We start from the raw sequence: 13,185 nt of genomic DNA on the forward strand, positions 1-13,185 counted from the left end.
GGGGAAGGAAAGCCGCCTTCAGGGAAGGCTGGGGTCGTTTCGCCCTAGCAAAGCGGGGAACAGAAGATGGGGAGGGGGCGAGGAGAGGAAGCGCCCTTTCTCGCCCCTGAGGCCTCTCGCAGTCCAGAGGCGACTGGTCCCTTTGAGAAACGGGAAAGGGGGAGTCCACAGAGTAATGTCATAACGGTTGGGTCGTCGAGCTCTGCCTTAAGCCAAAAACTCTCCCTGGGGGTCACTCCCTGCGCCCTTTCTTGGCGCGGAAGTCAGTGGGACTTTCTCCTGAGTAAGCGCTCACTGGTTGGGCGTGCTGGGGACCCTGGGAACCACGGGCACTCTCCCCAAAGACCAGAGCTCCTTTCAATGGCCCAAGTAGTTACTACTGAAGAGTAGAGTCCGTTGACTTCTGACCAGACACGTGAAGCCACTTCAGTCCCTCCTGTTAAGACCCGTGGCCTTAAGGCAGGCAGGAATTTTTAAGAGGGGTTAGATCCCTCTAAAACTTGCTACCTGATAGGATAACAATACCTATCCTATAAAGGGTGGGCATGAGGTCAACCTTCTCCGATCTTGCCGATACCATGGACTCCAACTTCCATCACCCTCCGCCAAATCTGTGGCTTGGCATGATGGGAGGTATAGTCCAGAATGACGGAGCGGGCTGGGGAATCGACCCCACTCTGAGGGTTGCGGTTTGTCTTTTGCGAGGGGTCATCCCGCTGCTTCGAAAGGGCCATTGCTTTCGATAGGAGGAAGCGAACGGTAAACGCAACCGGGCCTAATCGGTAAATGACAGATTTCATCTCTTATTGGAGCGCGCTTAAGATCTCGACCTTGGGGCGAGAGACCCCATCCGTCGGATGAGAAAGCGGGGAGAAGCAAGCAGAGGTGAAGCAGAAGGGGAAACCTTTAAATCCAGGGATTTTCCTCAACAAGCACACGCACGCTCACGTTAACTTAAAGGGAAATGGACCCGGCGCGGGTCCTCCGAACGGATCCGGCGGCGGAACGAAGCGAGCGCTAGCTCCTTCCCGCTTTTCAAACGCCGTTGTTCCCATCTGACGTTCCACATTCAGGCAGGGTAGCTGATTTCCACACACCCGGTTTCTGGAGTGAATTAGGAGGTTGAGACCTCCGCGGGATAGAAGCAAACCCGGGAGGAGGATGCGCGTCGAAAACCGTAGATATAGGGAAGCTGAGAATGTCTAAAGAGATAGATGTTCCCCGGTTTCGTTGCAATCCCAGGAGTCCGCAATCAACATTGGATTTTTGCTGTTGTTTTTAATTTCGCTTTCTGCCTCTCTCGCACACGCAAAAGACAGGCACTCACATGGTCGGGAACAAGGGATGCTCAAACTGATCCGAAACCTTGACCGTTTCACTTGATTCCTAACAGGGTAAGGAGCTCATACCGACTTCAATAGGATTTAACTCCCTAATAATAAGCATTTTAGGATTAAAATCCACGAGTTGTTTTTTTTTTAAAGCCTTTATATACCACCCTTCATAACCGTGCGTGTGCCAGGCACGCGCGCAGCCGAACAGGTTAAAAATTCATTTTTAGAACCACGACGAACCCAAAGCTAGCAACGAGTATAAGGTACAGAATAAATGCAATCCGGATAACGAAGACATGTTTGTCAAGCGCCGAACTAAAGTAAAATAGAAGCTAAAGAGATTCAACAGCCGCAGAGTTCCTGCATATCTGATTTCGAATAGGTTGCGCTGTCTGTATTTACACCCAAGGGAACTCCATTGTGCGCAATGGGATTTCCAAATAAACGCATCATAAGTTTGTATTGTTAAGTACGTTAAGTAGAAGAAGTTCCTAGACAGCTCCGCTTTCCACGATGCAAACATTTAATATTAATCTGGCAATGGGTTCTTCAGAGATCTCTAAAACCTCGGTGAAGAATTTCCACTTGAATCGCGGTGCAGATCCATATAGGTCTGCTGGGAAGCAAATCATGTTTCGTTCCGTGGACTCCTGCATAAGCATAAATATCCTTCGAATGTAATCCTATATATTTCAAAAGTGGGGGTCACTAAGTTCAAGGCATCTTAACGCGAGCAGCGTGTATAGGATTGCAACTGAAATCTCCTTATTATTAAACCTCTTACAGTGGCAATATTTTAGACATAATTTCAGATCGCTGTTGTTCAGTTTTCGTTTTTTGATTAAAAATCGCTACTCCAGGTTGGCTTCCGGAGTCTAAGCGCAATCGAACACCTTTCACTGACTAGCTTCCCACCACGACAAGCGGCTGGATTTATATGAGGGCAGCCTGAAAAGGATTGTATGATTATGGTTGGTCGCCCAGTCAGCCAGATGTTTAGACTGGATTTGGCATTTTTGTCCACCTGCCGAGTCCTTCCCAAGGACCTGGGATAGTAGTTGTTGTTTAATAATGTTAAAGGTACCTTGCAGGATATACAGGAAGCTGTTCCAAATACTGTAAAGCTGCCTTTTGCGACTGACTGGTGGTGATTTTGTCAGTGCCGATGGTGTTCAAGTGGTGCTCCAGATGTTTTGGAATTGCACCCAAGGCGCTTATTATTATGGGTACTATCTCTTCTCCTTCTCCTTCTTCCAGTGCTTTTGCTAGATTTCAATCTAGAACTAAATACATAGAAATTGCTATACATTTATTTAGTCTTGCTTAAACAGTGTTACGCAATAGTTCACCCATTCTTCAGGGAAGGACGAGGTATGTAACCTTTCCCACCCTTTTATATAAAAAGTGATCCTATCTTGATGCACCACATGCCTCAGTTCATAACTGCCTCGATTCTACTGTTCCACTTGCTCTCACTTCGTTTTTCCTCTCTCCCTTCCTTCCCCTTTTTAAAAGACAACGGTTGCTGCAGAGATAATTCGAGTTCCAATAAATCCCCTGAAACAGGGACTAGCAAATCTGAGGATACATGAAGGGAACCAATGGTCGTGGCTGTATCCATTTCACACCTGTGGGAGGGACCACCTTGCCCCCCCCCCAACGTCCCTCCATTTCATTTAAAATAACGTTCTTTCGATTCTGCTGTAAAATCCCGCACTTGTAAAGGTTGATCCTGTGCGAGGTTTTTTGTTTTGTTTCTTGTTTTGTTTTGGTGCCTTCGAGTCAGCCTTGACTCCTGGTGCCTGCCTGCCTGCAGTTTTCTTGGCAAGATTTCAGAAGTGCTTTTATGCCCTTGCCTTCTCCTTCCTAGAGCTGACTAGAGGGACTGGCCCAAGGTCACCCAGCTGGCTTCGTGTCTAAGGCAGGACTAGAACTCACAGTCTCCCAGTTTCTAGCCTGGTGCCTTAACCACTACACCAAACTCGCTCTCTATCCATACCGAACGAAAGTAGAAATGCGAGTGGGGCGGGTGTTGCATCAAGGACATTTTCTGAAGTAATGGATATGCTGGTGGTTGAAGCCATAGTGGGACACTCTGGTTACCAGGGTGGGATCTTGCTGCCCTTTTGCGGAGTGTGCCTCGAAAAGCTAAGCAGACCTAGAACTGGTCTGTGCTGGGATGGGAAACCACTAGGAAATCTCAAAGCTACAAACTGGCCTGGAAATTATCTATCTGCCCATTTTATCTGATACACTTATCTACTTTGTGTGTGTGTGTGTGTGTGTGAGCGCACACACACACCTTCAAGTCAGTTTTTGACTCCTGGTGACTGCCTGGACTACTCCCTGCAGTTCGTTGGGTATGATTTCAGAAGTGGTTGGCCCTTGCCTCCTTCCTGGGCTGAGAGAGAGGGACTGGCCCAAGGTCACCTAGTTGGCTTCGTGCCTAAGGCGGGACTAGAGCTCCCGGTCTCCCAGCCTGGTGCCTTGAACCACTCTACCTATCTACCTACCTACCCACTAGGAAATCTCAAAGCTGTAGAGTAGCCTGGAAATTATCCACCCACCCACCCACCCATCCACCCACACATCCATCCATCCATCTCGGAAGAAGACAATAGTGGTTGTACTGTTGCCAAGATAGTTGCCAAGCAGTTGCGGAAGGTGAGTGGACAACCAGCTATTGCCAGAGGGCAACTTCCATTGGTCCCTGAGCATTTACCCTGCTGGTGGGGGCTGATAAGACCTGAAGTCCAGGCTCAAATTGAAATGCTGCATGGGTGACGTCATCCCACAGCTCTAACCAGGGCATAGGCCGAAGAAGAAAACCTCTCCACCCCCAACCCCACCCCAATCCTTCCCCTCACTGCTAACGGTGCAAGGGGGGTGCAATGCACTTATTCTGAAATGACGCATTTACAAATCGCATGAAACTTCCACCGCACTTCTTGTTTTAAAAACTGGACTCCAGAGAATCTCTTAGAAGTGCAACGCACTCCAGTATCCTTGCACAGCCAGGAGGGCCCGACAACCGCAAAATCCTCTGAGGCTCCGAAACTGAGCGCCCTGGCAACCTTCCCCTGGCACGCGTGGTTTTCTCCATTAAAGCGCTATTCTGCGTCCGCACGGCAGGCGGCGCCAGACGCTGGGTCGATTCGCCCGGGGCACCAGACTCAAGTCGCTTTGCTAGCTTAGGGCCCCGTGAATTTCTGAAGAACCTCCGTGGGTTTGTCTCGCCTGCCCTGTGGACCAAGGTTTATTACTTATAAGTAATCCTAATGAAGTTAGTAGAAACGATTTCTGACTGGGGCAACGGGACTGGCCTATAAAATGGAACTTCAGCGATCTGAAGAGAAATGTCCAGAATAAAAGAAAATATTGAATCCCGAGCCATCACTTTTATGTGGGAAATCGTAGGAACAGGAAATAAGCAAGGCATGAAAACTTATTTTGAAAAAGTCCTTAAATGATTGGAGTTTTATTGTCTGAAAACCATTCGTTTCTTAAGGGTGCTAGGGCTTCTTACGTAATAATAATAACAATAATAACAATAATAACAATAATAACAATAATAATAATAATAATAATAATAATAAAAAAAATCTGTTTTTAATTTATCGCAGATAGGGGAGCAGCTGGCTCCCATATGGACGCAGCTTTTCCACCACTTGATAAGTAATAGGTACTGGCTTTCCCGGCGAGACGAAACCGGTCCCCTGCCCGTTCATCCTCGGGCCGAAGCGCACGTGTGAACAGGCTGAAAGGCAGGCTGACAGGGAGATCAAATTCGAAATGGGAGGATGGTTTAGAGCGCTGATCGCTCCTCCTGACTCTCTCCTGGTTGGAGGGGAGCGGGGTGGATGCAAACACTTAAGGCAGTTTATCTCCTTTTTCTGGGAGGGGCGACGGGACTACCTGCAAATTGAGAGGGGAGACAACAGAGACTTTAGAAAAGAAGGGATCCAGTTATACCCACTTTCTTCCTCTTTCAGGAGGAAGATCTCCAAGGATCAGGGGGTCTTGAGCTTGTGAAGTTTGTCCGCGGTCACGAAATTGACCAGCCAGCTTCTCAATTAGAAGGGGCGCAATCGCGGACCTGTAGCGTCCTGGGTTCCCAGCGAAGGCCGCTGAGTGAGCGCTCCGACCTGCGCTCTTAGCACCAGATGAGGTCCGGCGGGCCGGGATTGGGAGCGGAGGAGGTGAGCGACTTAGGAAACGTTCACGAATTCTGAAAAACACTCGAAGTGATCTCGGCTCAGCCTACATCTCCCAGGAGAGCAGATGAGCGGTTGAGTAGGGACGGCGGGGGACCTTGCAGTTGGGGAGGGGCCAGAAACAAGGTTTATCCACCCCCCCTCCCCCATGTGTCAAAGCAACGGGTACCGAGAGTTACACGTCCCGCAGCCACCAAACGAAATACACCGTTCTAAATGTCACGTGGCCGCTTTCAAATGGGTTGACCACAACTTCCATTATGCGCAGCTAGCCTATTGCTGCGGGCACTGGTTCATCTCATTCTCCCGGGCGACGTGGAGGCCAGCTTTGTCTCGTTGTGCAAAAGCAGATTCATCTGTTCTTGCAACTGGAGCTGCCACCTGCTACCTCTAGAAATTTGGGCTATAGTTCCGCCGGGCGCGTAAGCTACGACTGAACCAGGGCGTGCTGTATAAATCACCAAAAGTTGGAGATCAGATTTATGTCTTAGAGAAGCTGAGATATAAATCACCCTGGCCGCCTCTACTCTGCCCGCCCGGCCAGATTAGTCGAGCGGTTGCATTCATGCGGAGCGCGGGTGTGCAGTAAAGGGCGCGGGTTAAGCGGCTCGTGCGAGCTCAGCCTGAAAAAGGCTCAGCACTCAGCGGGCCTCCAAATTCCCGCGGGTTCCCAGTTGGACGCGCAGGGCACCCAGAAGTAACTCCCCTTCTCTTCGAGCGGAGCTTTCCGACAAGTATGGAAAATCATCGGCGGGGCGACTGAGGCGACCGAGGTCCGAGGCGCCTGGCCGCGGGGATCCTTGTTGGCGGAGGTCCCTTTGCACGCGCACAGACCTCTCTTTTTTCCTGTGCCTCCGAGGCCGAGAACCGCCTGAGCGGCTGGGGCGGGGCGGGGCGGGAGCGAGAGAAGTCTGCCGGAGGGCGGGGGAGGCGCTCTCTCCTCTTTTCCCCCTAGCTTCCTTCTTCAGTTCGCCTATTCCCTTCTTCCTTCTCTCTGCACACAAGCCACCTTCCCTGAGGTTAGCATCGCTGCGGCTTTGGCATCGTGGTTAGGCTCCGGGCTTCCGTTTCTTTCTCGCCTGGCCGCAGCTACATGTCGGCGCCGTTTAATAGGGTGGCCAGTGGTCTTCCACACACCGGGTGTGTAAGCCAAGCGCTTAGCTAGATCCGCCTATATGTCCCTACCTACGGAAAGGCCCCGGCGGGATTTGCGTGCAGGGCGACCTACACATTTTGGGAGAGCTGTGTTTTTCCACGCAAGTCCGGTCCGGTCCGAGGTCCATTCAGGCGGGTGGAGAGGGGTTCAATCATTTGCCCGATGTGTCGTCACGCGCATGACGTCATCGTAGCTTGCTCCGGAGGCTTCGGAGAGCGGGGAGGGAGGGAGGGAGGCCACCCGATTCCAGGCGGCTTAGGGCGAAAGCAAGGATGCCCGCTTGTATCCTCAGGGCGGAACAAAGCGAAGTAATTTGAGATACCCAGATGAGAGCAGGTCTTTGGGCATTTTCACCTGGCCGGTCGGGAGTGGAGAAGCAGAATAAGAAGCTGGGGTCCAGTCCAGTCCAGTCTGCCTTCCTTCCATCTAGTTGTCCTCCTTTTCTCCTGACCTTCCTTCCTTCCTCCTTCCTTCCTTCCTTCCTTCCTTCCTTCCTTCCTTCCTTCCTTCCTTCCTTCCTTCCTTCCTTCCTTCCTTCCTTCCTTCCTTCCTTCCTTCCACAGGTATAGACAAAAACAGTATTGCAAATACAGGCCGTTTCTCCCCTTGCGAGCCTTCCTTTCAGCCCTTCACTCCGCCGGTGGGCGAGCTGCGCAAACCAAACCAGGCTTTCGACCGCGGGACCGTCGAGCCCCTCCGGGAATGCACCTGCTCTGCGAGAGCCGTAGGGCTGGTCCCGCTCCCCACAGACCCTGCCCCGGGTTTAGCAGGCCGGATCTCCGCCCAGGGCTGATTCAACGCGGAGCGTTTGGTTTCACACGCGGGTTGCCCTTTTTGGAGACGGGGGCTTCTGTGCAGGTCGACAAAGAGTGCCCCCACTCCCACTCCCAATACACACACCCAGTAGTTAAAGAAAACCTGGTTTATATTTTTCTTGGAAATCTCCAACGTACTTTATTTTCCCTTGAGATGTCTACCCAAACTAACTTTTGACCTCAACGGGAAGGGCAAACCGGAGCTGTGTCGCGGATTTCGCGTGGGAACGCCGGCTGGAGAATTGAGCTCAAGAACTTCCTATTTTAGACCTTCTCCGCCCTCTTTCGCGCAGAGCTGGGAGCCCCACTGGCGCAACCCGAAGTTTCCACGACGCCTCGGAGCCGACCCGAAGCGAGTCAGTTTCCCCTTCCTGGTTTTTCTTTAGAGTTGTTGCCGTGACTGTGCATTGACGTGTACGTGAAATCTATCCTTCTTGCTAAAATGAGCAATCGTATATTCTTTTTTTTTAATACACAAATTTATTAGTTTTATTGACCATAAACTTACATACGAACACAATAACACATTACTTATAGAAAAACAAAAGAAAGGAGAAAAGAGAGGAGAAGAAACAGGAAAAGGAGAAGGAAAAGGAGAAGAGAAAAAAAAATGAAAGAAAAAAAAGAAAAAAGAAAAGAATGGTTTAAAAAACAGGATTTCCAACTATCTAAGCAGTGGATCATGATGTCTTAACATATTATCTTCTTTTCTTAATCCTCTAGTATAGCATCTATATTTCTATTTAGATGATATAACTAATATAATATGTACATTTTATATTGAAACTTTTGGCGTCAATTCAACATATTTGAAAAAGGGCTTCCAATCATTTTTAAAATCGTCCATATTTTTATCGTTTAATTGATCAGTGAGTCTTGCCATCCGTGCTAAGTCCAGGGATTTAATTGTCAGAGCAATCGTATATTCTATGCTTATTGACATAGAGGGAGGGGAGAAATGCTCCAAGTGCTGGGCTGATAAGCAAATTCTATTTGCAAAGGTCTTCTGCCAAGTTCTTGGGGGGTTCTTCTCCAGTTCAAGAGCCTGATTAAATGAATTGGTTGAACTGGTAGAATGCTGCCTGTGAGTAAAACAACAGATGGGGGGGGGGGAGTAAATTTTAAAATGTAATTTAAAAATTAAATCTCAGAAGTAAATGTCGGTGGATAGATCTTTTGAGTTACTTATCCATTCCATCCGGGACTGCAAAAGGGTGAGATACACATTTTGAAAATAATAATAAAAAAATGGATAGTCTAATCAATGCATTAATTAGACAAGGCAACCATTTTAAAATCAGTCTCAATGATCAACACCAATTATAATTAATTCCCAAATGATGGAAACTTTTCTAATTGTGTATGAGGAAGTTAGTTTTAAGTAATATTGATGTAGCTATTCTTTCTTTCTTTTCAAGGACACCGTTTATCATTTCTCTCTGAAAATACTGAATTACAAAGTTATGTTAAATTGGATGCAAGTATTAAGATGGAAATGCAGAAGGCCTGAAATCTATCAATAAGAGTGTCGTGTAGTGGTGAAAGTCTTTGACTAGAACAAAAGGGACCCCAGATTCAAATCTACCACACAGATGCTACTGCAGTGTTTCTCAGCCTTGGCAACTTGAAGATGTGTGGACTTCAACTCCCAGAATTCCCCAGCCAGCATAGCTGGCTGGGCAATTCTGGGAATTGAAGTCCACACATCTTCAAGCTGCCAAGGCTGAGAAACACTGAGCTACTGGATGATTTGAGGCCAGGCGTTGTCTCTCAGCCAATCCATCTTGCAAGGTTGTTGAAGGGGGAATTGGAGTCTTTGTGCTTGTCTCATGAAAAAGCACAGGAGGAAAGTAAATGCCCTTTAAAATAAATTCAAAATCAAAGGAAAGAGATTGGCCCAAAGTCATCCAGTGAGTTTCTACAACTGAGAGTGGACCTTTGGTTACTTCCTGGACTAATCCCTGAAATTTTCATGGCAACATTTTCAGAAGTGCTTTGCTATTGCCTCCTTCCTGGGACTGAGAAAGGGACTGGCCCAAAGTCATCCAGCTGGCCTTGTACCTAAGGCAGGACTGGAACTCATGGTCTCTTGGTTTCTAGCCTGGTGCCTTCAACCATGACACCAAACTGGCTCTCTATTACAGTCATAGACTAGCATAAACATCATATATAACAACATTGGTAACCAATCCAATAAGGACTGGTTAATCCAATCTTAAAGCCAGTTTGGTGTCATGGTTAAAGCACCAGGCAGAAACTGAGAGACTATGAATTCTAGTCCCACTTTAGGCACAAAGCCAGCAGGGTGACCTTGGGCCAGCCCCCTTCTCTTAGCCCAAGGAAGGAGGCAATGGCAAACCACTTCCCAAAAACCTTGCCAAGAAAACTGCAGGGACTAGTCCAGGCGATTGCCAGGAGTCAGCACTGACTTGAAGTCATGTTTGTCTGTCTGTCTGCTGTACGTCCGTACATCCATCCGTCCATCCATCTATCCAATCTTAGCTGTAAAAGATGAATAGGCAAAACAGTATCACAGGGTGTCCATAGTGTGGTCAAAAAAGCCAATATTTGGCCACAGAGTGTGATTGGAGCTCCATGATGCATATAAAAATGGACAGAGCTTTGATTGCAACATTGTGGCCACCATCTTGATTTTTCACCACACCCTGTGGACACCCCTGCACACCTTTCTCCTCACCCCAGTTCCATTAAAAAAAAAAGACTTCCCTTTCACCATCCCAACTATCATTTAGAATCACAGCTTGTTGAAAGTTATAGCTACCAGATGTTGGCTGAAAACCATAGACGACCACTCAGTGGATAGAAAGAGATACAGGAAACTCTAACTCTTCTTTGCCATCTGTTGGTCGTCTGGCTTATTGCAGTCCAGATGGATCTGGTAATCTGTTGTAGGTTTGTGCAGAGGGAGAAATCTTTGATCGAAACTGTGGAAAAGTTAGGCTATAAAATCTGCTGTTACAAGCCATGAAGAAAGCTCCTGGTTATGTTAGAGTGGGGAACTATGCTGAAGGATAAGAGAAATATTTTAAGAAAGGCAATCTGTGCTTGCCAGCATGTGTGAACTTTTATAGGAATAAAAACCTTTGAATGGGAAGCAAAGTTAGGACTTTTTAAGAGAGGAAGCTTATAACCTCCTTCTGCCTGTGCTATTTATCTTTATGAGAATTCATAATGTCTTTTCAAACATTTTTTTAAACTACTCATAAGGACTAGCACCTTGATTTTGAAAAGAAAACACTATGGTTCTTAACATATAACATTTATTCCCTGAACTACTCTTTGAGTTAGATGCAAAGAAAAATATGTATTGCTTTGCCACACATTTGTTGTGGTTGTGGTGGTTGTTATTGTTGCTGTGATACTTTCATTTCCAGCTCTGGTGATGATGGACTGTTACACTTCAAGGATGAAATGTGGTTTTTTAAAGAGTGTACACACTGTTTTATTTCTTTGTTCTCTTATTGATACTGATTGAAGCCAGCTGACGGCATTTCGAAGTAACTGTTATCTTTGCTGAGATGACATGTTATTAAGCAAAAAAAATTCAAGGGGTCTTTTATTTCCTTCGCACTGCAACACATTTATATATTTATATATATATATATATATATATCTTGGCTGAGGATCAACCAAACTTCTTCTTCTTCTTTTTTTTTTAAAGTAAAGCATAGGGAAGAATTAAATAAAAGCAAAACACAATTGGGGAGCAGAAGATATAATCAGGAATGGTTTGTAGGCTTAGGTCATATTAATGTATTATTATCCTTTAAAACTATTCCAAAGATATGGAAACCCTTAATCTTCATAGGCTGACTGATCCTTTTCTGTGATCTTATTCTGTGAATCAAATTATTTGATAGTGTGCCCACTATTTTTGTCATCAGGAGAGAGAGAAAGAAAGAAAGGAGGGAGGGAGGGAGGGAGGGAGGAAAAGGGAGAGAGAGGAAGGGAGGGAGGGAGGAAAAGAGGGAGGGAGGGAGGGAGGAAAAGGGAGAGAGAGGAAGGGAGGGAGGGAGGAAAAGAGGGAGGGAGGGAGGAAAAGGGAGAGAGAGGGAGGGAGGGAGGGAGGAAAAGAGGGAGGGAGGGAGGAAAAGGGAGAGAGAGGAAGGGAGGGAGGGAGGAAAAGAGGGAGGGAGGGAGGGAGGAAAATGGATGCACCACTTTGCCAGAAGATTCGTAAAATTTCTCTTTGAGTTTTTCTGTTTGAGATTTCTTCTTAGAGCTGCGTGGAGCAACTGCATCTTGTCCATCTCGCTTGCTAGGAAGATTAGGGTTTTACTGTAGTTCAGTGAATGCAAGGGACAAGGAAGATGGGGTTTGTGGTTCAGCGCATACAGAGGACAGGGAGTACAGGGCTTGTAATGAAGGAAACACAAAGAGCACCATGTTGGGGATTTAAGTAAGTGCATCAGTTCATCCAGCCTTCCTACTGCTTTTTCTAGTATTCAAGTTCCTACTAAGTTTCGAAGTTTCTCCTAATTCTAAGTTTCTCCTAAGCAGGAAGAAACTTTCTGCAAAGAACCCAGTGAGGATTAAGCTGAGGGCGGGGTGGGGATGGAGAGATGGAAAACCAGTTGGAAGTTTGTATATAAAATTTAACTATAATATGAAACAGGACCATGGCATGTTGCAACGCTTCATTTTTTTAAAAGAAACCTGTCTCTGAATTCTGAAAGAGCGCAGTGTGCATGGACCCTGTTTAAAATAGCTTTCAGTTCCTTCCCACCCTATGAACGATGTGCACCATGTGTGGGTTGGTCAAAAGCCATCAAAAGTCAACCTGGATGGGACTCTACCTTATGACGATGCTTGGTGTGGTGTTTTAGGCGTCTGTGTCCAGGGAGCTTGCGGTAATCAGAAACACACCCAGCTTCACGTGAAGGCGACTTTTGCTGCAGGGTGTGCTCACTGCCAGGGAAGAGAAAGGGAAAATGGCAAAGGATCAGAAGGTTTCCAGAGTTCTAGCCAGCTAACAGCTAGCAAGTCCCAAAATGTTTTTAGAAGTTTTCCTAGTTTAATTAAAATTCAGGAGGACAGCAGGACTCAGGACAGCACAAGGCAGGGGAAACGTAACAGGGCCAAGAAGGGAATTCCTTCCGTTTCTTAAGGTTCCCCTCTCATATGTCATCAGTTAAAACTCTTGATCCTAGCTTTTTTTTTTTTTTTGCCCTTTTTTTTGAAAGCAGAAGCAATATATTCAGAATGTTTGTTTATTTATTTATTTATCACATTTCTTCACCGCCCGTCTCGTGTCGCAACAACTTTTTCCATCTTTTTATTTTCTAAATTTTGCACCAATTGCTGGACTCCCACAGTTTGGTTTGGGAATCTCACTGAGATTCTTCTCCCCCTTCCCCTTCCCCTTCTCCTTTCCCCTCCCCCTCTCCCCTCCTCCTCCTGTTTATTGACACTACACAGCACTACATTAAAGCATGGATCAAGGAGAGAAAAATCCGGTGTCCTGTTTAGCTAAACACCTCAAGAGGGACTATAGAAGCAGAGACATCTTATGGATTGCAAAATGTCATGGGCTCAATCAAATGTATCTCTGTTTAGAGCTGCTACGGAAATTTGCAAGGGGGTTGGAGGGGAAGGTTGGTCTTCCAGTGCAGATGTCCTGATCTAGAGCCCCTGAACTGATCTGC

Source organism: Candoia aspera, chromosome 12, assembly GCF_035149785.1.
Source record: "Candoia aspera isolate rCanAsp1 chromosome 12, rCanAsp1.hap2, whole genome shotgun sequence".
NCBI classification, from domain to species: domain Eukaryota; kingdom Metazoa; phylum Chordata; class Lepidosauria; order Squamata; family Boidae; genus Candoia; species Candoia aspera.